This window comes from Excalfactoria chinensis, chromosome 13, assembly GCF_039878825.1.
Source record: "Excalfactoria chinensis isolate bCotChi1 chromosome 13, bCotChi1.hap2, whole genome shotgun sequence".
NCBI lineage: Eukaryota > Metazoa > Chordata > Aves > Galliformes > Phasianidae > Excalfactoria > Excalfactoria chinensis.
In genome coordinates this window covers 5,655,313-5,678,222 of record NC_092837.1, presented here as the reverse complement: position 1 = coordinate 5,678,222, position 22,910 = coordinate 5,655,313, and the positions used below count along the sequence as shown (strand labels likewise).

Here is a 22,910-nt window from a genome sequence, read left to right as displayed (position 1 = left end):
ACCGTGCCCATCTGAGCAGACCTTCTGCTACTTCTGCCGCATGAGGAGGAGGCTGGATACTGCCAGACTCCCTGCTGCTCACCTCTGAATAAATAAATAACCAGGGAGAGAGGTGAGCCATCGCTCTTTGGTTTAGATGTGGTCTGGCAAGCTGAGTAGTGGTACACTGCTGGGAAAGAGCCAGGGAAAGGCTGCCACTGAGGGGCTCTGCAGTCAGTGCTGCTGGAGAGGAGGGATGATGCGGTGGCATACTGTCCCCATGGCAGCACCAGCCTGCAGAAAGCATGAACCCCAGCTGTGTGGAAAGCTGGACGATAGTCCAGGGAGAATCTGTTTTTTGGGTGGGTTGTTAAACCCAGGATTACGTTTTCTCAGGTGGGGATGTATCCCAGTTTGGACCCTTCTAATTTGTGGCACAATCACTCCCAGTCTCCGTAAACCTCACAGTCTCTCATACAGTTCCAGGGGCTCTGATTGCCTTTGAGCCTGGAGCAGTTCTTAAAAAACCTCTGCAGACCCTTCTTGAAAACAGGGATAGGGAACCAACCCTCCATCTGCACCTCACAAACAGCATTCCCCACCCCAGCCCCTTCCCATCTTCATTACATGAAGATAAGCAGCTTGCAGAGCCTCAGATTGTGACTAACTGCTGAAAACACACTTGCTGAAGAAGCAGGGATCATCTGCCACATAAGTCTGGCAGAACCTGCAGGAGATGGGAGCTAAGACAGAAAGCTATGCAGCAAAGCTATGCAAAGGATCAGGCTGAGTCAGAACCCCTCTACAATAACACAGTCACGCATTCAGATTGAGCTCCTTGGCCACTGCTACCACAACTGACCTTCTTTCCTGTTGTCACCTGATGACTGACAAGTTCATCAGCCACACTGCATGTCAGGGAGATGGTGAATTAATGGGACCCTTCTCCCCAGCAGCTGGGAGCTGTGGCTGTGAGGTCACTGGCTCTCAGCCTCTCTGCTCTCAGTAATCAGGGCAAACGCAGACTGAATGCACAAAGCAGGAGATGGCTGGGCAATAAGGGGAGGACTGGGAGAACATCAGGTAGTGCCAGGCCTTGGGCAGGGACGGATGGCACAGAGTTTCCCTGCGTCAGGCTTTTGGTCCCAGCAGGTTAGCTACAGCCACACTGACAGATGCAACCACCCAGCTTGGAGGGATTCAAATTAAGGTCAAAAGGGGTAATGCGACGGTGAACGAATGAATGCGTTGTTCCTGGCTCACAGTCATGCCCAGATGCATGTTCCTCATCATTTGAGGATAATTAAAATGCATGATTTACTTGTGTACGTGTGCACATGTACATGCATAAGTACATAGTTTACAACTCTGGAGAAGAATACAACTATAGGAACCATTTCTCTCACTGCCTCTGTAGCAGCTCTCTGGATTTTAAACAGGAAAAGGGGAAAGAAGATAGCAAGGGAAAGATGACCCCTTTTTTTATTTAACCTTGCTGGGAGGGGATGGCTGCTCAGAGCCTTTCAGTCCTGAGCAGCAATTTGGCAGAACAATATTCATGCAATTTCACATTTGCAAGGAGCAGGACTTGCAGTGCTCGTGGCTGGAATTGGAACCAGGAAAGGGTGGCTTTGCACCCTGTTCCCATCATCCAGCAGATCGATTAACCATTACTCTCAGTTCCACAATGTAATCTTAACCCAGATCTGCAACAGCAAGCTCTAAACCCATCCCAGAGCATGATGCCAACTGTGCCCAGCTCTTGTCCAACAACCATGAAGGCCCTGCATGCCAAATCTCCCTCTCTCCCCCTGTACAGCATGGCCCAGCTGTGACAGGTGCACTTTGCATCCTGCTGTGTGCTCCCCATGGAAGCTAGCAAATGGCCTTGTGTAAAACCTGACTCCCAGGAAACAAGTTTGTGTTGACAGTGGTACCCAGAAGCTTTGACCACAATTGCCGAAAGATAAATGCAGCATTACACAAAGGATGGGACTGAGCTGGGCACAGCCAACAAGGTTGTTTTAGAACTGAGAGACATTCACAGGAGCCTGTTCCCCAGTTACCCAGCAGAAGCATGCAGCCTGTGAATCTTCTCCTAAGGTATGCACGTATTCTGACATTTTGTCCTAGACCCAAGAAGTGCCTGCAAGCAGAGGAGGCTGTCTGAGCACCAGTCTGTGCATCAGGCTTATAAAAGCTGTTTTGGCAAGCCTCTAACACTGTGTTAGTGGCTGTCAGTGGGTACAAAAGCACACGGACGAGATGACAGAATGCTGTTTGATCATTTTAAATTTGTGATGTTTGGGCGGTTGTGTATTCCCAGCTAGAAAATGCTAAACCCATCAGTTATATCCTCGCTATTCTCTTCATGCCATCTAATCCACACTGGCCTTCCAGCCAGAGCTCTGCCCTAAATTGCCACAAAGAGTTAGCTCTCCATTACGCGGCTCAGTGGAGTGAGGGGCAGAGACATCTGTGTGCACTGCTCAGTGTTACTCAGCACAGGATCCTCAGGCCTAATGAGCTTGGACACTGCACTGAATCCTGGCTGACTCCTGCAGCCCTGGTCTCCAGCTCATAAACCTTTCTGTAGTGCCAAGGCACACAGGCAGCCTCCTCCCCAGGCTGGTCCAAGGGCTGCTGCCTCCATCTCAGCCACGCCTGATGTATCATTAGGGCTGCAAAGCCCATATCCATAGCCCCAGCTGGACCAGGGCTGGCTCCATCCCCTAACCTAACAGCCTGCCTGCACTGCCTGCCTCTGCTCTGGGAAGCTGGGCTAGGGAAAAGCCAGAAAAAGTCCCACAGGCTTCAGTAATACTCATTGCTGATTATCTTAAACTTTGATTTATTTCAGGATTTGGTCCTCACATAATGCTATTAGCAACTGGCATGGCTGTATTCTAAGTCTGCTTACAAAGTCTTGCAGCTGCACTGATCAGGAGCTGGGCATAAACAGCAGGAGAAGCCAGTCTGGGCTCTGTGCTGATGTGAGTGGCTCTGCATAGAGCCAGCTTTGTTTTCCTTCTTCGAGAGACTGATGGTATTTTTAATTCTGTGAAAGCTGGGATGGTGTGGGAGTGGGAGAGGGACAAACCTTTGGATCCTCATATTGCTCAGACATCCCTACTGGGCCTGTCTGACAGTGAGATCTGCAGAGGCTGGCCAGAAACTCCCAAAGTTCAAGTGCTCATTAATTTGTCAGCATTCGCACTTGGGATTTCATCAGGCTAAAACTAATGTAGAGAAAAGATCATCTCCAGAGAAGCTACAAAACAAAGAGCATGGTGACATTTCCATCCTGCCTCCCCCTACTAGGGACCTTCTGCTAAACACCAGCTCCCAAAAGAGCCTGCCAAACCTCAGCTATTACCAGTTTGCCTTTCTGCCACTTGTCCCAATGACATATTTCTCTCCAGGGGTGGATCAGCACCTGATGGCTCGATCTGGACTTGGATCTCCTTCCCCAGCACACTGCCATATCTTTAGTGCTGTCCCTGGGCAGTGCTCGCTCCTCTCTGGTACAGCAGCAGTGCAATGCCTTGACACTGCCTCTGTAGAAGGACAGAGCCCATGGTGCAGATCTCTAAAAGAAAGAAGCAGAGGACATACCCTGGGCTGCCACTACCACATCCACATCAGTGAAGGAGAAGAAGCCCTATACCCCTGCTGACATTCTTCTTGGCTTGCTTCTCTCTCCTTGACTGCTCCAGCAGCCCCCTGTTTGCTCATGGGTGCCCAGAACAGCAGCAGGCCCCCCAGCTCCTCCTGCCATCCCAAAACATACAACCGTACAGCTGAGCCACGTGAGGCCCCATTAGGAACGAGTACAGATGGACAAGCTGGCTGCAGCAATAAAGTCAGTTTGCAAGCATTAAAAAGCGGCGAGAGCAAAATGAAGCCCCATGCAGTGCCGCTGCCATTAGGAAACAACAGCAGCAGCAAACACAGGAGTGCATGGAAATTTCTGCCAAGAGGGTCCCGATCAGGAAACCAGGCACATTCACAATGCAGCAGGAGCCAGATAAAAAGCGATTCCGACTGCAACTTTACCGCGGGTCTTTTAACCAGTGAGGATGTTTGATCCCACCACTTACATTAAAAGTGCGTAACAAAAGGGGCCATTTCCCTGTCCTCATTGTAAAAGTGCTGCAGAATCAGGACTGACTATTATGGGCAACTCTGCTTAAAGACATGGTTAACTGCTGCACTGAAGTAATAATCCTGCCGCTAAATCCAGAATTTAAATGCCCCAAGGGCTTAAGGGCTGTCAGGAGCCAGAATTCATTTCCAGAGGTTTTATTTAGTTGCAGCAGCAATTTTACCTGAGGGCGACAGTAAATTTGAAAAATACAGGACTAATAATTTAACAGAATTGGCTGCGGTATTTTTCTAGAGACGCACAAACACGCGCACGCAGGCTGGATGAAATGAGTTCTGCGCATTGCCCGATCGCGGCTTTCATTTGAATGAAAATGATTAATGGGACCACAAAGGGAAAAAAAACCACGGCGCAGCAACAAAACAAATCAGCGCTGCCTCCTAAAGGTCAGAGCAAACCTGCCTCCAGATTTGGAAACCATCTCCTAGGACAACAGCAGGCGTCTGCTGCGGCATCCACCTCCTGCCTCTCCCAGCTCATAGGCGCTCATTTCCAACACCCCAGGCGAGCAGCCAAAGATGCAGGACATGATTGGAAGCAGTGATTTATACTGCCAGCTCTCTAATTTCAGAAGGCAACCTTTGCCTGTCTGTATATTAAGCGTTATTTGCAACCATAGCAAAGTAGAATCGTTTGAGGTGGAAGGGACCCTTGGAAGTCATCTGGTCCGACTTCCCGGCGCTGAGCAGGGACACTCACAGCTCCATCAGTGCTCAGAGCCCCTCCAGCCTGACCTTGGGTGTCTGCAGGGATGGGGCACCACCACCTCTGGGCAACCCATGCCAGTGCATCACCACCCTTACTGCAAAAACCTTCTACTTCATATCCAACTGCCATCTCCCCTCTTTTAGTTTGAAACCATTTCCCCATATCTTATCACAACATACCCTGCTAAGAAATCTATCCCTTTCCTTCTTACAGCCCCTTTAGATACTGACAAGCCACTCTCAAGTCTTCCTGGAGCCTACTCCTGGCTGAACAACCCCAGCTCTCTCAGCCTGTCCTTGTATGGCTGGTGTTCCATCCCTTAGGTCAGTCAAGAAACTAAGAGATCTTTTACTCACTCAGTTCAGCTTGGAAGATGCTTTCCTTCAGGGTAGTGTTGGGGACATGGTGTTGCAGACAGGTAGGATTCCCATCACCTGTAAGAAGGAACAACACAGCAGTTCATAGTAGCACTTGCCACACTGCCTCAGTTCTAGGCATGAGCAGGGCAAACAGCCCTCCTGTTTCAGCATCATGCCCAGTCACAGCCCTGGGGACACAGCTCTGAAGGAGTCTCTAAACTGCTATTTTGGAGAGAGAAATGAGTGGTGGGGAGACAGGGCCAAGGAACTGAATTAAACTTAATAACTGTGAGGTTGCCTTACAGGAAAACCTATAGGATTTAAAGCCATTGATAACTCACCTCCACTACTGTAATTGAGAAATATGTTCTTTTTCTTTTTTTTTCATTAATAATTGGGATGGAACAGATGGTGAAAGGCCGTGTTTAATGAAATATGTCCATTCAATTAACCCAAGCCACTGGGGATTGGGCAATGCAAAAAGAATCACCTGCTGCTGCTGTATCGGGGTTCTCCTGCCCAAAGCCACACACCTGGGCAAGGACCAGGATGCTGAGGGCAGAGCAGGAGGCACAGGTTGGACCAGCAGAGCCCTGCTCAGCTGCTAGTGCTGCTGCCCCAGAAGCTTTGAAAGGAAAGATTGGGTTTATGCGATAATTATAAAGGAGAAGATTGTAGGGATCAGCCAACATGGTGCTGTAGCAAAGGGAATCGGCCATCAGACGTTGCAGAGGAGAATCTCCATTTGTGCTTTGTGCATCTGTAGAAGTGAATATTTCTTAGTGCTCTGTGAACATCCCAGTGTGGGGTTTTCTGACAGCTTGGAAACTATCTGTCAATCAGCACAGCTTCCTAAGGCAAAGCATGACATTTTATTTCAGATCTTTGTCGGAAACAAAGTTTTGCTGTTTGGCTCTTTTAAAGGGGATAAACGACATTTGGAAATAGACAAAACCACATCCACACTGCTCAGTAAATAAGGTGTGTGTGTGTGTGTGTGTTTGTTCAACTCTACCAGTAGCTCGTTCACCATGAGAAACAGGCAAAAAGATATAAAGGCCCAGAATTAGATTAGCTGAATTTCGAGTATTTATATGCAGGTAAATAATTGCTACCCAATCCCATTTGAGCTGTTGCAGGAGCAGATTGTCTTCAAGGCTGTGGCAGCCGTGGCTTCAGCTGAAGAGAATTCATGACATGACAGCTGGAGTAATTTTACCAGTTTAAAGGCAAACCAGCACAGCGAGGAAAACAAAATGCTTCTACAAGGAGTATCTACTCTTTTCAATGATGCTTTTTTGTTTTGTTTTTTCCATTTTGCAAAAGAAAAAGGGCACAAACAAATAAACGTGTTGGTCCTTGTGGTGGTGGGGAAATACTTACAGTAGTGAGCAATCAGATTTATACAGGCGGAGGATACCTCCTGGCTGCCCTGCCAGCCCCAGCTGAAGTGTGGCACACGCGATGACACATAACACAAAGTTCCCCTGGGGAATGTGCCAGTCAATGTGGGCATGCATGAGGGAGCATCCAACGCGCCCTCTGCCACTCAGCAGCCCCATGAACCCACATGCCTGCAGTAAGCCATACCCTGCTGGAGCTCCCTTGACTTTGAGCAGCAGCAGACACCTCTCAGGTTCCCCCAGCCCTCTGCTAAAACACATCCTTCAGACATCCCTACTTTCCGACCCAGCTTTGGCTTTCCTCCCGCCATTACAAAGGATGCTCCTTTCGAGCTCTCTACCAGGGGCTCTTCTGCCTCCCAACCATTAGTTCCAGCCCTGGAACTAATCTTTCCCTGGTGGCATCACGGACATATTTTCTGATGTTTGTGACTATTCCAACAATGTTTTGAGCAAAACAGTTTCCAAGTACAAGGCAAAGTGACAAACTCTTGCTAGGCTTTCATCATGAATATGAAGTTGCCAGCTGATGGCAATTCCCATCTCTCTCACTTCTCCAAATCTACTATCAACGTTAATCAGCCAAGACCAAGGAAGTCATTCCATTTTCACTGACTACCCCTTCTTTCTTTTTCTTTTTTAACAACAATATCAACTAAACAATCATTTCAAAAACATCATCATACTTGAAACTGTACATTCTGTTGATAAAATACAAGCACATAAGTCAGAATACAGACTACAAAAAACTGACCAGGTTCACTCATCGATGTTCATAGCAGCACTTTCAGAGGAGCATCCTAGATCCTGCTGTGATTCATCCTGGCCTGAAAGCAGCTCTGGATCTGAACTCTCTTTGTGTTTTGGAGACACTCTGATCTATCTTCAAATCTGCTGACCTGGAGGGCACGGCTTGTCCTCTGGGATGTTTCAGCAACAGAATCAAATCATTCCACTCTTTCCTAATGTACCCAACTGGGACGCCACAGGTTGGCTGTGCTGACACAACTGCTGACCGTGACTACTGCAGGTGGCTAACAATAGGACTTGAAAAAAGAAAAAAAGAAAAAAAAAGGATTATTTTACAACTCTAAAGTGAAGGCATGCAAGATTAAAAAGTAGATAAATAAACTACAGTCTTCCCAAAATGCTGGATTCCAGAATCAAATCTCTCCATCCATTTGCCCATGCCAAGTCATAATGGCTGACAGGCAAGTGGAGATGCCTCTTCACCCAGGGTGCTGGTCTTGGCCAAAGCGAAGGAGCTGGTTTTGCATTTGTATCCTCTCCATAACAGCTCTGAGGAAGGGATGCTTTCTGACAGCTTGACCACCTCTCACGCTCACAAGCTGCCTGCCTCGTCATTGGCAGAATCCTCAAGCAGATCCAGCTGCCCAGACAGGGCTGGCTCATACTTCAGAACGTGGCAGGCAGCCAGAGTAGCAAAGAGACGTGCTGGCTTTTTCCTGCACAATCCCCTAACAAGGAATCCTGATGTTCACAGGCACAGCTTTCATTCCCTGGGTCCCACATGCCATTGGGCAGTGACTCTGATCATCTCCGAGACTCCCCTTAGCAGAGAACAAACAACCTTTTTTCTTCCTTATCTCTTGAGATGAATACATCAGCAAACATCATTAAACAGGAGCTTGTCTGGACTGGAGTAGCAACTCCAAGCCATAGGACGTGAATTCTATCCTTGCTATTTTAACATCTGTCCCTGTCAGGATTTATGCCTTTGCTTAAGCATCTAAACCAGATGCCACCAGGGGCAACAAGCCATGCTGAAGATGTTTATCCATTTGGCCACTGGGGATGGAAAACATCATATTTTTATTACTTTTCTAGCCATCCTACCTGCCTTGACCCAGGTGCTGAGCACAGATCATCTGCAGATATTAAATTGTACCTGGACATCTCTCACATCCTATTCTTTTTGGATGCCTAAGTTTTACAAGAGCTGCATATATGTGACTGCTCCCAAAACCCTTTCAGACAACATCTTAACATAGAAGCCTTTGCTAACCATCGTCACTTGGAATAGTGCAGACATAAGCAATTACAGTTTAGTGGCACAAGCTATGCAACGCTTAATGTGCCACTGGGCAGCAGCCATTACAGCTGGCTGGGAAAGACACAGGCCTGTAGTCTCCCCAAAATTCCTACCACTTTCTGATCTCTGTGCATTCTGGAATAGGATGGAGTTTGGGAAAGAATAAGCAGCAAAGATCAACTAATTTCACAGGCAAAATGGTGCCTGCAGCTTGCCACAGTGAGTCCACAGTATCAAAACACAATTAAGTAGTTGCACATCAACAAGCTTTCCTAATTGCTGCAAGGAGCAATTCAATTATGTTTTCAACATTGAAATGAGTCATTATCAGTCTATAGGGGGAAATTCTGTTTGTGGGGTCGTGTTTTTTTATAGCATGTGCTATCTTCTTCCCAAAAGTTAGCTATTTTACTGCTGACGATATTCATTTTGGATGGATTCTTCCCTCAGGAACTAAATGGAGCAATTTCTAGTTATAGGAACGTTGTTTTGCTGTAGATCAGAAAAGCCAAAGGCACCCTCTCCAATTTAGGGTTACAAAAACAGAAATTTAAGGTCCTTTCTGTCTTATGACATTTAGCTGCTTCATAATCAGATGATAAGGAATCATCCTTGTACTCTCACTTCACTGTAACTCTAGTCTAGATAGGACCCTAAATATAAGCAGCCTAATACCCCAGCTCAGTGCAGTGCCAGCTGCTTTTCAAGAAAGAAGCAACTCTTGTTATGAAAGCAACTGGGATAAAAGGTGGCAGATATTCTGAAGATGCTCTGAATAACAGATGCTAGAAGAATTAAATATGCACTGTATCCTAGGAATGGAAGCAGCAGCTTGGGTCTACTTGATGGGTGACTGAGGAGAACTGAGAGCTACAAGAAAACCTGAGCCTTTCCCACAGAGAGAGCTTCTTTTTTTATTATTCCTACAGTGATTTGAAAGCAAGATGATTGCAGAGGGCTGAGATTCAGCAGCACTGGATAAGTCATGTTTTGAAAGCTAGGGGTAAGCAGCACTGATTTAGATGTTCCTGCCCGCAAAGCAGTCCAGCAGAGGTAGCAGGTTGCAGTAGCTGCTTGGTAATTGATCTGTGGTGATTTAAAACCTTAATTTGTTTTCATGCTTCCTGATTTAACATAGCATCTACACTTGAGCATAACTGTCTTAAGAAGGCTGAGCAATAGTTTAGCCTGCGTTCCTTAGGAAACAAGGCTTAACAGAGCATACAGATCAAAACCCCTAGTAACTCCTAAATGCATTGGCCATTTTCAGGCAAATTTGATGCAGGGCTCTCAAAGCATTCTCATAGATTTTGTGCAGAGCCAAATTCCACTCTTACTAATTTGACAGCAGGTGTTGGCTGAGCACTGGAAGTAGTGTTGGCTTTGTTGGGCACATCACAAGGGGACAAACAGAGAAGAGGATATCTGTTCTACTGTGGGGCTGAGTCACAGATTAGAAAGGCATAGAAATCTAGGTTGTATTGGACTTGTTGCTTGTAAAAAGTATTGTTGTGAAATAATTCTGTTATAGCCATGGCTTTGTAGCATTTCATTTACATACAGCAATTGATGACAACAAGAACAAAAAGCAGATTTCGACCAGATCACCAGACCTGGGTGATCTGAAGGCTCTGAACAGCAAATGTGTCACTCAGCTCCGGTTTACTAAATGTGCCAGTAAGTGCGGCAAGTTGTGGACTGGCTGCAAAGTTCAAAACTTACCTTTCCGACGTGTCTGCACACCCATCTGCTTTCAGCTCCCAGCATTTTACCATACAATTCAGGCTTTGGCTGGAAACGAGCTCTGCTGCTTATCTGCAAAGGCTCAACCTGTAGACACTCGTTTTCACAGACTGCACGTTTAGTGGATGAGTGAAGTTCCCAAGAGCTAAAAGGCAGGTTGATCAAGCAAGAACTCCTGTAGACTCCTAAAAATATAATATATTCCTCATTAGATAGCTGCTGTCACCACAACAGGAATTAGGAAAAAACCTAAGATCACTCCAGAACAATTGCATTTTATAAACCAGTCTGTACTGCCTCCAAGCACGAGATCTGGTGAGGCCAGTGCCTGTCCCGCTTCATGGTGGCTTGATCCCAGCACGACCAGCAGGACCCAGCTCTGGGCACAGGGCCCAGGGCCAGCAGGGGAAGTGCCACCCGTTCATCAGATGTCTGGAGTTTACAGAAATAGCTTTTTTTTTTTTTTTTTTTTCCTCCGGAATAAAACATGACTCTGAATAAATGTTTTATCCCATTGCACATAATGAATGGCAGTGAATGTGATTTGGGGACCTGTCAGAGCGGGGAGCACAGACATAGTACATGCACTGCAGACAGGATTAATGAGATTGTTTCACTGAAACTCAGGGAATTGAGATCACTGTTAATTTTAATCCCCTTTTTAATTCTTCTTCTTTCTTTTTTTTTCTTTTTTTGTTTTGTTTTGTTTGTTTGTTTGTTTTTATATTCACCTTCCTGTGTGGCTGATAAAATCAGGCCATCAACTTGTTTATTTGCAACTCTTGGAGGAGCCAATCCACATACAGCAACATGGAATTGTGGAGGCATCCCCTGCCTGGCATTTCCAGCAGATCTAGAATCAGGCTCAGCTTGCAGCCCAGCAAACACCATTATTTACATCCAGAAGGAGTAGTGGGAAAGAAAGAAACAACAAACAGATCTCCAGACCTGTAGCTGCTTGAATTGGTCTGATCTATGGCACTGCTGCTCTTCATCATTCTCCATATAATCCATATTGGATGTCAGGGGTATGGAGAAATGTCACTCCTCTGCAGATCAGAGCTGCTCTCACCCCATGCTCACTAGGGAACATAGTGCACCTTCTGTACCAGCATGGGGAGGTAAGGGCAGTGCTTAACATGTTGTCTGCTGTCTGGCTGCTAGAGCCATTTTTGGAAGGGGATTGCTCCAGTTTTTATTAACTGCTTCAATAGGCAGCAAGTATTCCTGTTGGCAGGTCAGTTTCCTCCTTCAGGAGGAACACGCTGCCCTTTGCCAGCTGAGCATCCCCTCTGTGAGGCTCAGGGAGAGGCTGAGTGAAGCCTTCTGTGTGGTTTCACCTGGTTTGCTCAAGCTACAGAGAAGTTTGTCCTGCCCAAGGAGCACTGTGCTATTAAAAGAGCAGAACAGCAACAGAGCATCATCTCCAGCTAATTGTTTCATCAACTTGGAGAACAACAACTGCTTGCTAAATCAGGCGCTTCTTTTCTGCTTTGCAATTGTGCTCTGCTGCCTGCCAAGGGAAGCTCTGCCTCTGGAGGCTTCTCCGGGCCTCTGGAAACGGTGTCTTTGGGTTTAATCCAGAAAGACAAAAAAGCAAAACCAAGAGCTGCAACCCAGAAGCAGAGATAGAAACTCTGCAGAGGTTTATCCCCCTCCCAGCTAAATGAAAACCACAGAACTGCTAAGCAAGCTCTGACTAGAAGAAAAAGAATTAATGAAACTTGTTTGCTGTGTCTGCATCGGAAAATGTTAATGCTCAGCTAAAGAGCAGACACTTGAGAGTTTCCTCAAATAAGTTCATGTTTTCAGTTGCTTTTGGAAAAACAATCAAATTTGCATATTTTTACCAAAACACTGAAAGTGCTTCAGTCTTTCATTTTGCAGGAAACTGAAGCAATCAAGCCGGTCCTGTAGCAGAATTTGAGAAGAGACCAAAAGCCATTTAGAGCTAGTTGCTGCTTTCATAATGAACTGAGCTGGCAAATAATCTTACTCTTTTCCTGTCCGTGAGTTACTCAGGAGATAAGCACCTATTAAAGTAGGGCAGTGTCTCCACCACCTGCCTGGGCAGCAGTTCCAGGGTCAGATCACTCTTTTGGACCCCCAAGCAGGTCACCAGAGAAGGAACAAGGTCAAATGCCAAACATCCCTGGGTGCCAAACTTGGCAACAGTGTTATTGGTCTGTTGTTAAAAATAAAGGTTCATTAGATTATGTAAATAGCTCCGAATCTGAGATCTGAAATTTCTACAGGAGGTCACTTGGCAAAGCTCGAGGTCCCCTTGCAGGATGCAAGAAGGAAGGAGCAGACATTTCTTATTCCTGCAAAAGGGATGGGAAAACACAGTGGGGAGAGAGACCAGGGCTACCCCTGACCCTGGCAGCCTGTTCACCTTAAGCTCAGGGGACACACAAGAGAGATGTCCCCAAACACCAGACGCAGCCTGGGCAGTGTGGTTGGTGCCAAGTGAAGCCCGGCTGCCAGATATTCTGTGCGCATAGAACAAGGCAGTCATGATGAGGAATTTCTCTCCTTCAGTTATGATTGACAAGAAAAGGAATAAGAAGATAGGAGCTGAAAAGCTGTGTGCAGTAACCTTTCCCTTTGTCAGAAATGTCAAACCAATTCCTAACAGCTCACTTTAAAATGCATTTTACGTCCTCTTCTTGACATCTTTCCCACCTCCCCAATGTTGCCAGAAGATACAAATTTGCTCTGACAGCCAGAAGGGGAAGGGAAAACAAGAGAGAAAATTTAGAAAAGGAAAACAAATCCCCACTTTTTATAACCATCATTGCGAACAACAAGACTTGGTATAACACACTTAGTGACCCATCAGGCACAAACCACCTTCTCCATGCCAAAACAAATAGCACAAACCAGGCAGAAACAAGGTTACTTATCCTAGCAGGACACAAATTTTGTTGTCCTGTTTCCCTGCTAAACTCTGATAGTGCTTTGTAAAATAACATCAGGTTCGTTTTCTTATTGCCTTTCTATTCTCACAAACCTCCTCCTGTCCTTTTCTCCGTCATGTTGTACTGCAGAAACCCATATCTTTGCATCAGGAAAGCTGTGTGAACGAAGGTGCGTGTCACACAAAGACAAAAGAAAAGCAACAACAAAAGCCAAACACTGCACAATAAATAGAACAGGGAGAGGTTTTAAAAACATCTGCATTTTGCTACAAAATAGGTTGACTTGCTTAATCAACCAGCCAGGCTTCCACCATGCTCAGCAAAGAGATAAAGAGTAAATCAGGAGAACAACTGACTACACTTCTTTTACTAAGCTATTTTGAGATGGACTAAATCATTGCTTAAAGATTAGAGAACTAACACAGACCAGACATTCAACTCATACACAGTTATAGTGCCCAACCTTAATGTCGTGGCTCAGGGAAGTTTATGTGAGCAAAAGCATGGCAGCTCCACCAAATTCCTGAGAGTATTTGGGGTAGGAAAATGCAATCTTGTGGATTTTCAATAGCTGCTTGCTTTAACACAAACCCTAAGCATAAGGCCATGTCAATGACTGCATTACCTAAGCAAACCTGTAAGTCTAGCTAGAACTGGGGCAAAACTGTAGGAACAGAAAGACTTCACACAGCACAAAATCAATGCTGGCTCTGGTCTAAGCAATGGGAGATGCTCTGTCATTTGCAGCTGCACTGAGGACAGCAGTCGGTGTTAAAAAACGCCCTTTATGTTGTCAGTGTAGAAAAGCCCTCACTGACCTGGAAAAGGTTTTTATCCATATGCCATCAAGTCCCCTTGGATTCCTTTTTAACTTCAGCCACTTCCTAAGAACAAAAAATAACTGCCAGTCGAGTCAGTGCTTCCCCTCCTCTAAACACTTGGTGTGCACAAACCTCAGCCGCTCTTACCTATTTCTTGTGTTTACCCAACGGATCACAGCAAAGAGGGAGAGGAGAAAGAAGTTTATAATAGGAAAATAATCAATGGTGACATGCCATTGCTGTCTGCAAGGCAATCATTAGCAGTTCAGGAGGGACCTCAGGGCTCCTGTTTGCTCAGCATGCGGTTGCCTCCTGCAGAGAGCTGAAGCTGTAGGACAGACATCAGCAGGTGCCTCTTCTGCTGCTCTTGCTCCAGCCCAGGGAATTCAGTGCAAGTCAGGCAGCTAAATTACACCTCTGGGTTATTATCTGAGGTATTAATTACCACGTTCTCCCTAATTATCCTCTCTTAACACACTCAGTTGGTTTGCGGGAACAATGCAAGGTTGGCAAACAGTGGCATTTAAAAACGATTGGGTCAGAGGCTCAGCTGATATAAAGCAGCACAGCAGGTTTATGGAAAGGTCAGCCTGTGCTGGAGCTGGAGTTTACCCACCGTGTTATGAGGCTGTGAGCTGAGTTGCAGAGAGGCTGACACGTCCCAGCCAGCTGGCTGAAGTAGAGATGAACTGTTTGGATCCCTGGTTCTCTGGTCTACAATGTAACCATGTGCAAAGTGCTGCTCCCTGGCACAGCTTTAACCTGACTTTCTGACCTACAATAAATAAAAACACAACACAACGTCAGCATTTGCAGTCAAAGCTTTTCTTTCATCTCCTATCCCACCCTGCAGTCAGACTTGGGGAACCTGAGGACATTCTGATACGTGTTGGCTGTCCCGTTCTTGAAATTAACAGACCACAGTGGACTGACACTAGGTTCACTGACATACATAATGTCATATTTACAACAGAAGACAGTTCAGACATGTGCTTCCTTACCTTCGTGTGCACTGTTCCCAGGCTGGCACTCTGCTCAGCTGCAGCATCAGCCTGAAGAACACAGCCCAGCTCCTCAGACTCATCTACCTCTGATGTGGTGGACATCTGATTGGCACAGTCTCATTGGAGCCTTGAGGCATTCTAGGAACAGAACTGCCCCATAGGAAGGTATGCATGCCCCTACCATATAACTCCATTCCTGAAAAAGCATGAATATTATATAAAATGCACTAAAAATAATAATAATTAAAGAATAATAATCTACAAACGGAAGCACTCATTCTTGGGACTGTGGTCTTTCAGGAGATCCATCATACACACATGGTTCACAGCCTCAAACCAGCTTCTCTAACTGTGGAATATTTTCTTTCACGTGACTCAGAATGTGTGCATCTCTTTTGTTCTCATTTGATAGCTCTGCAAATCACTTCTGTCCTGCAGAAGACGTGGCATAAAAAAACCCAACAGCACTGAATGATAGAATCAAAAAGGTTGGAAAAGACCCCTAAGATCGCCAAGTCCAACCCTACCAACCCATCCCTACTGGCCATGTCCCTCATTGCCACATCTCCACAGTTCTCAAACACCTCCAGGGATGGTGACCCCCCCCACACACACCTCCCTGGGCAGCTGTGCCATTGCATCACTGCTCTTTTAGAGTGAAAATAGTTCCTAACATTTCTGAAGACAGAGACAGACAATGAAAACATCACCCAACTTTCTACAGAGAGCTGACTGCAGCTCCATTAGTCCTCATGACATTACCCATGGGATAGGAGGCACTCTGCAAATATCAGCAGAGCACTGTGTTCATCTGCCTTCACAGTTCACAGTTTAAAAGAGAGGATTCGGAGTAACCCAGAAAATACAGCTCCAAGGAAGCTATACATATATTGCAACGTACAGAGAGAAGCAATAGAAATCCCATCTTAACAAACTGTCCTCCAGCTCAGAGAGTGAAATCCACCCTCCTGAAGGTCACTGCTAGCTCTATGTGTACCATTTAAGTCTCTCCTAGGCCCATAGCTGTCATAAAGGCCACATGCTGCTGGAATTGTTTATCCTGACAGAAGATGTGCGTGTTTTTCAAGAACAAACTGTAGTGGCTGCATTTTTAACACAATGCCTACAACACTTAATCAGGGCAATATGAGTGACACTCATCTTTTTCCATTGGAAAGAGTCAAGGCACATTTAGGGCAGTCATGTTACAATGCCAGAGAAACAATCTCTGCATGAGTTCATTAATGACAAAAAGAAAACTGCCCAACAAAGCAGCAAAAAACAGGAACATATGTTATAAAGGCCCTCCATCCTCTCCTTGTAAGCCCCTTCAATGGCTCTGAGCTCTCTCTGAAAGTAGAGCTGTTGTTTCCCCAGCAGTGTTGCATCACAAAGGTGACCTTGTCTGTGATGCTTCAAAATATCCAGGATACTCAGGGTTGGGTCCTGGTTCCTACCTGCACTGCACCAGGGGCCATTTCAGGTAGTTCAACAACCCATCACTGTCAAAGGAAACCTCTGCACCAAGCCAGAGTAAATCTGAGTTCTCAGGGCCTCCCTCTTTGTCTAGAGGAGAGATGTTTATGCTGATGAATAGATTGGCATAAAAGCAACAAGGTGCAAGAGATCCAAATCCCTGCTGCTGTTAATATACATGAGTCACCACCGCTGCGTGAGCCAAACGTGCTTCCAAACAGAGCTGCAGTTTGTCCTTGGTTGTTCAGCTGGGCAAAGGCAAGTTTGCAAAACTTCCTTTTTTTTTTTCTGTGATTCAATCCCTTGACATAATAGAAATCTCTGTCTCAATCTGCTTACTGGGAACCATCAAACAAAGAGGGCTGTTGTGTGTTTGCATTTTATTAATAGTTTACAACGTGAATTTTTCTTCTCTTTTAGTCCTGCTGAACTCAGAGAAAACGACAAATATACATATATATATGTACATATATAGCTGCCAAATAGATTTCTTGGAGGAAAGCAGAAAAGTGTGAATAATGGGTTCTGAAGTATGGATAATTAACAGATCAAATACCCCAAGGACTGGGGAATTTTTTCATCAACTGCAGATATTCTCCTTTCCTATATTTCTAAATAAATTATATGTACCCTCCAGGTACGTTTCTTCTCCTAGCTCACATAGTAAAAATAGAGGTGTCCACGGTGGGGGCAGGGGAGGCTGCTTGTTTGTTTTAATTTAATTTAGTGCTTCTGACAGTGAGAAAATGACAGCCCTGGCTGCAGTTAGGAGTCATAAGGACAGCTGCTGCCCAAACCTCCTGACCATAGCACCCCTACCAAGGCACCTCTACTCCTACACAAGAACACTGTTTAATTTAGTCAAGCAATGCCAAGCTAGAGAAGCTCACCATTGGCAGCAGGATGGTCCCTGGGTGCAAATGGCTGCAGCCCTTTCCTAGGGTTCCAAGTCACATTCCAGCAGGCTTTTTAAAAACATTTCCTTACTTCTCATGTATTTATTCTGCTTCTTGGTATACCCATAGCTAAGGAACATGCAAGCCTCCAGTAACATGAAACACAAGCAGTTTTCTTTTTACTCAAAGCAGGACAAGGATAGAACACAGGAAAGGATCAATTCCTCTCCCCACACAGCTGTTTATCTGCCACTAGAGTCACTCATCACCAATCCACAGCTGACGTATGCTCTGAAAGGTGTGTGCCACTTTGCCCATACATCTTTGGAATTAAATGACTATATGAAAGAATGGCTCTTCACTGGGGCGTTTGGCTGCTGAGTTGTGGAAGTAGTCAGGGGATGAGGCTTTAGAAATGGACAGACTCTGGTGCAACCTAGGAGCTCAGAAAAGCAGACTTTTCATAGCAATTCTCCCAACACAAGGTAGAGAGCCAAAGCTCTGTATTCTGCTAACGTCACAAGAAAAACAATGTAACTTACTTATGATAAATAAACATAATAAAGTGTTTCCAAGCTTTTTTTTCCCCCCCTAATGAAACACTGTCATCCTAGAAGCAAAACAATAGTCTTCCCTTAGTGACAGCAATTTAATAGCGGGGACGTTAATTAATTTCATCTCTGCATCAGTGCTCTGTTTTATTTAAACTCCCATTCTGCAGCCACTGGGGTGTTTGGGCATCTGCAAAGCCAGTGAGGGTCCTGGATTGCAGCCAAGGGGAGGTCTGGGGTAGGTGGCAGATGGCAGAGCAGTGGAGACACGGAGATGGCTCTAAGTGACTGTGTCAGGGTAGCTGTAATTGTTCACCAAGAGTAGAAGGGTGCTGCACCCAGAAGAAGTGAGATAACACTCCAACCATTCATACTCATCTTAGGCAATGGGATGACTATAAGTACTGGCTAGCAAAAATGAAAATATGACTACTACTGGTAGGCTTTAAGGACTCAGATAACCTAAAATCATCTATTCTTCATCTTTGTTGGGGGAAGTTTGCAATATTGATTCAGCAGGGACCCAGAATAATAGCTATTACGTGTGTAAATGACAGCGGTTTTCCTCCTTAGAAATCTCACTGGATTACAATGATGAACCAAATAAATTTGGCCGAGGTGCATAGCACAACCAAATCCCTCACACAGAACTGCAAAAGTAAGGTTTGATGTAACCCACAGCCCTTGCTAAATCCTGAGCTACAGCCTACTAAGGCCTGGAAAAAACATAATTCACCATCAAGGAAAGTTGTCGGTCATGAAGCACTGTCAGGGAGATGTCTCCATCAGCAGCCCCACTGAAAATCAAATTGATCCTCCATTGTACTATGCAATTAACCTATGTAAATACGTGCTACTGACTGCTTCTTTAGCAATTCAGTTCCTTTGCTTGTCAAGCCACAAGAAGTCACGGGCAAACACTGCTCAGAAGAGCACCTCTTTGGTGAGCAGTCCCCTCCATCCTGGGAGGAACGCAGGGGGTAAACAGTACTGATGTGACAGCCATCTTACCTTTCTCTGCAGGCAGACTTTAAAGGGTGATTTTCAGCTCTTTGCTGGTGCTGTAAGAAACTTCTCACAGCCATTCTAGTCCTTGTTGTTGTTCTTAACCAACTTTTCCTTGCTCTGAAGCCAGGGCTGGTAACCATGCACTGAAATGTTGAAATAAGGACAGAAAAGTGCTTCTGTGGACAAATCAGTTCTCCCTGTTTCTTGCTAAGAAAGCACAGGCAGATGGTGCATGAGGAAGGAGGCAGCAGCAATGGTGCCTAAAAGGCAGCCCAGAGGATGCCCAGCTGGTGATCCCAGAAATAGGAAGCCACATTGGTTTGCCTTCACTTCTCTTCTATCACACTGTTGATGCGTTGCTGCTCCTGTTCCTACAGAGGACAGTGACCATGTAAATAACATTCATACATCCCAGGACATGAACTGCCCTCTGCTCTGGGTGTTCTAAAAAGAGGATCAGATTTCAGCTGCACAACACCAGAAGTTCTGGCATATCCCTGTCTCAATAGGCTCAGGTCCTTCATTCATCATCTAGAGCCTCTTCCAGAAATACACAGAAAGCCAGAGGAGCTTTGATGCAATCAAGCAGGGGTTGGTGGGTACCTTATAAACCCCACAGCCAGTCTGAACTCCATATTCAGGGAGAGCTGCATCATTTTCTGATTCTTAGTTTTATTTTACTTCTAGGACATGCAAATTGTAAGCCAACAAGAAGAAAAAGAAGCGTTCTTTCTGCAGCAAAGGAGCAAGGCTGGATTCAGCAGAGACCCACTGAAGTGTAATTCCATAAAGAAATAGGACTTAAGTGATGAAGTCTTTCGCGTAGGCATTTGCATGTTTGTGTAGTGGGTCCCAGTGCTTCCTGCGCTGTTAGAATCTGAACTAAGGTTACTGTTACCATTTTGCTGTCTGCCTAAAAACAATTCCAGTTCAGAGACAGAGTTTTGCATCAGATGAGCTACATCAGATCTTTCCTACACACTTTACTGACCTACTCTAAGGATGTAACCCCAAGGAGAAAGAGACACACAGTAGGGCAGTCCCAAACCTACTGTTGCTTCAGCTTCATTTTGTTAGCTGGTGGCCTGGGCTCTGTGAAGGGCTATTCAGTCTTACTCTGACCTCACACCTCATATTTCAAAATCATCTGCAAGATTGGACCCCCCACCCAGCCTTTATGACATCCAACCATGATGCCGAGCTCAAGGCTTCCCATCAGCAGGGATACAGCCCTGTCTGCTAAGCAGGGTTTCAGTCGAAGGGATTTTCTTGTGTAACTACTTAGGAACCAACAGAGTATGGAAAATGCTAGAAAATGGTTGGGAAGCAAAAGGCAAGAACATATAACAGTGGGGAAACATCCTCAAAAAGAGTGGCAAGAATATGCAAAGTCAAGAGCTGCATTAAAATTGTGGATTCCTCTTGAACATCAGTCCTAGACCTGGAGCTGTCACCTCCCCCTGCCTGGTACCCAGCAGTTAAACAGTGACAGCAGCATCCTCTCTATCTGAGGTGCTGCTGCGGTGGTTAATGCTCACACTTCTGGTGCTGGCTGGGTGCAGTCTCAGCAAAGCAAATCACATCCTCGGGGTTCTTTGCCATTAGAAAGTAAACTTAATTAGATTACTGCATAGATGTAAATGGAAAACATAACTTGTGGAGAACTGCAACACCCACCCACACAGACTCTGCAGAACAATCCAGAAATGCTGCATAATTCTGTCCCTACAAACGCACATCACAGAGCACAGTCATGCAGCCAGCACCACGAGCCGTAGCATTTTTATGTTTTGTCAATAATTCTCTCCAGCAGCTCACAAGGCTGGCAAAGCCCAAGGCTATAGCCACCAGTTTTTATGAGCATAATAAGCAGAGTTTATTTCCACAGCACAGACATAAACATTTCTAGGATCCCAGCCACGTACAGAGGGCACCTGAGACACCAGCAGCTGTCTCCAGCTCCATTTGACCCCTTGAAAAAGAAGGCATGGAAAATGCTATCCCAGCAGGCATTAATGCAGGTTAATTAAACCTAAACTGCTCAGCAGGGGCATGGTGAATTGAGGAGCGGTGCTTCTCCAGGCCGCCCAGTGCTCCAGTCCCACTGTGGTGTGATCATTAATGGTTCTCATACAAGCCTCAGGGCTCATTTGCCTGACAAGAGCAAAGCAGTAATTTTACTGTTGAACACTTGCAAAAATGATGCCCTGACTGTTATCAAAAGTGACAGGCAAGTTATGTGAGCAGTTAACTGAAGGTTACTTTTTAGGGCCAAACCTCTGAATAGATCAGACATCAATTAGTTCACGCGTGGAGGAAGAGGGGAAAGAAAACAAAGAGGAAAAAAGGGAAGGAGGAAAGAAACAGAAGGGGAAAGGAAACAGCAGCAAAGAGATGGACTTAATTGGTGCCCCCAATCAGTGCTCTGAGGGACAGGAGGAGGAAGACATTAAGCATAGAAGCAGCTGCCCATGCTCAATGGGAGCCGTGGCTGGGCCGGACGGTGGCAGCTGCTGCAGCTCAGGCAATGCAGCTGGCACTGCAGGAAGGAGCCGAGGCTTCAGCACATAGAGGAGAAGTGTCCTTCAATCTGTGCATCCCCCAGGGCTGTGGGGCTTTGGCTTTCCTCCACATCCCTCAAGCAAAAGCCTCTTGAGAAACCTTTCCAAGGTACAAAATCGTTTATGCTACAGGCACGTTGAAGAGGACCTAAATTAGCCATAGAGTGAAGGTAGCTGGGCATCCTCCAGTTCAAAGTTCTTAGGAAATAATAGAATATTTGAGACCTGGGAAACTGCTTCAGGAAAAGCTTTCAGTTCTAACAGTGGTTCCCAAATTAAAAACAGACCAAAATAAACCCAATAACTTCCTTAGTGAAATAAAATATCAGATCTGAGTTGCTTTGAATGAAGTGTTAGTTTCTTTCAACCTTCAAATATCACAGTCTGCAAAAACAAGAGCTTAATGAAGATACAGTGCAACGCTACAATCAAAATGAAGCCTTCCATTTAAAATAACAAAGTCCTTGTTTACTCTTACTCAAACACAACATGGAACCATGACTTTTCTTCCAAAGCAAACACAAAAAAGATGGAGCCTTCTCTGCACTGATGCATCTTAACTGCCTCACCTGACAGCAAATGTGAGAATAAAAGCAAGAAAAGGGAACTTACAACCTGCGCCCTCACTTATTATCAAGAGCTTGGTGAAGCCTGCCCGGCTCAGAAAGCCACATCCCCATCACCTGCAGGGCAAGGAACCAGAGGTGTATTCCCCAAGCCCTGCATGCGTTTTCTGAAGGGCTTTGCTGCTAACAGTTTCCTGTGCTGGCTGCTAACTGGGTAGGCAGCTCTGCTGGGTTTCTCTGAGACTGCTCAGAACAAACACAGTGAATCTCTGATCTTTACCAAGAAGATTAATAGGTGGCAGAATAACAGAACCATAAAATCATTACAGTTGGAAAAGAACCCTAAGACCCCCAAGTCCAACTCCAGCCCACCCCCACCATTCCCACTGCATCATCACTCTTCCTGAGAAGGAATGTTTCCTAATATCCAATCTGAGCCTCTCTTGACACATCTTAAGGCCATTACCTCTGGTCCTATGGGAAGATGAAGGGGAACAGGGGAAATAAGACTGAGACCCGAAAGAATTAGACCTATAGACAACAACACAAACTCAAAGAACAAAAGGTTTTTACGCAGTTAGTGATGATGGTCTTAGAAATACACACACGCATATATATTTAATAGCTATTCTCTCTTATGATCAGCAGAAGGAGAGAGGAGAAACAGCCTGCTTGCATCTCCGCCTCCCTCCCACA

General features: G+C 45.6%; 1 long non-coding RNA gene across 1 annotated transcript in view; it reads right to left on the bottom strand.

Moving 5' to 3' along the window:
• Window positions 1-14,899, bottom strand: part of LOC140258274 (uncharacterized) — a 33,659-nt gene extending 18,760 nt beyond the window's left edge. The window contains exons 1-4 of the long non-coding RNA XR_011905225.1: window positions 14,769-14,899; window positions 10,390-10,595; window positions 7,369-7,660; window positions 5,209-5,286 (exon numbers count right to left, since the gene is read on the bottom strand). This is a non-coding gene — a long non-coding RNA (uncharacterized lncRNA). The remainder of the gene's footprint in view (window positions 1-5,208; window positions 5,287-7,368; window positions 7,661-10,389; window positions 10,596-14,768) is intronic.
• Window positions 14,900-22,910: the final 8,011 nt, after the last annotated feature.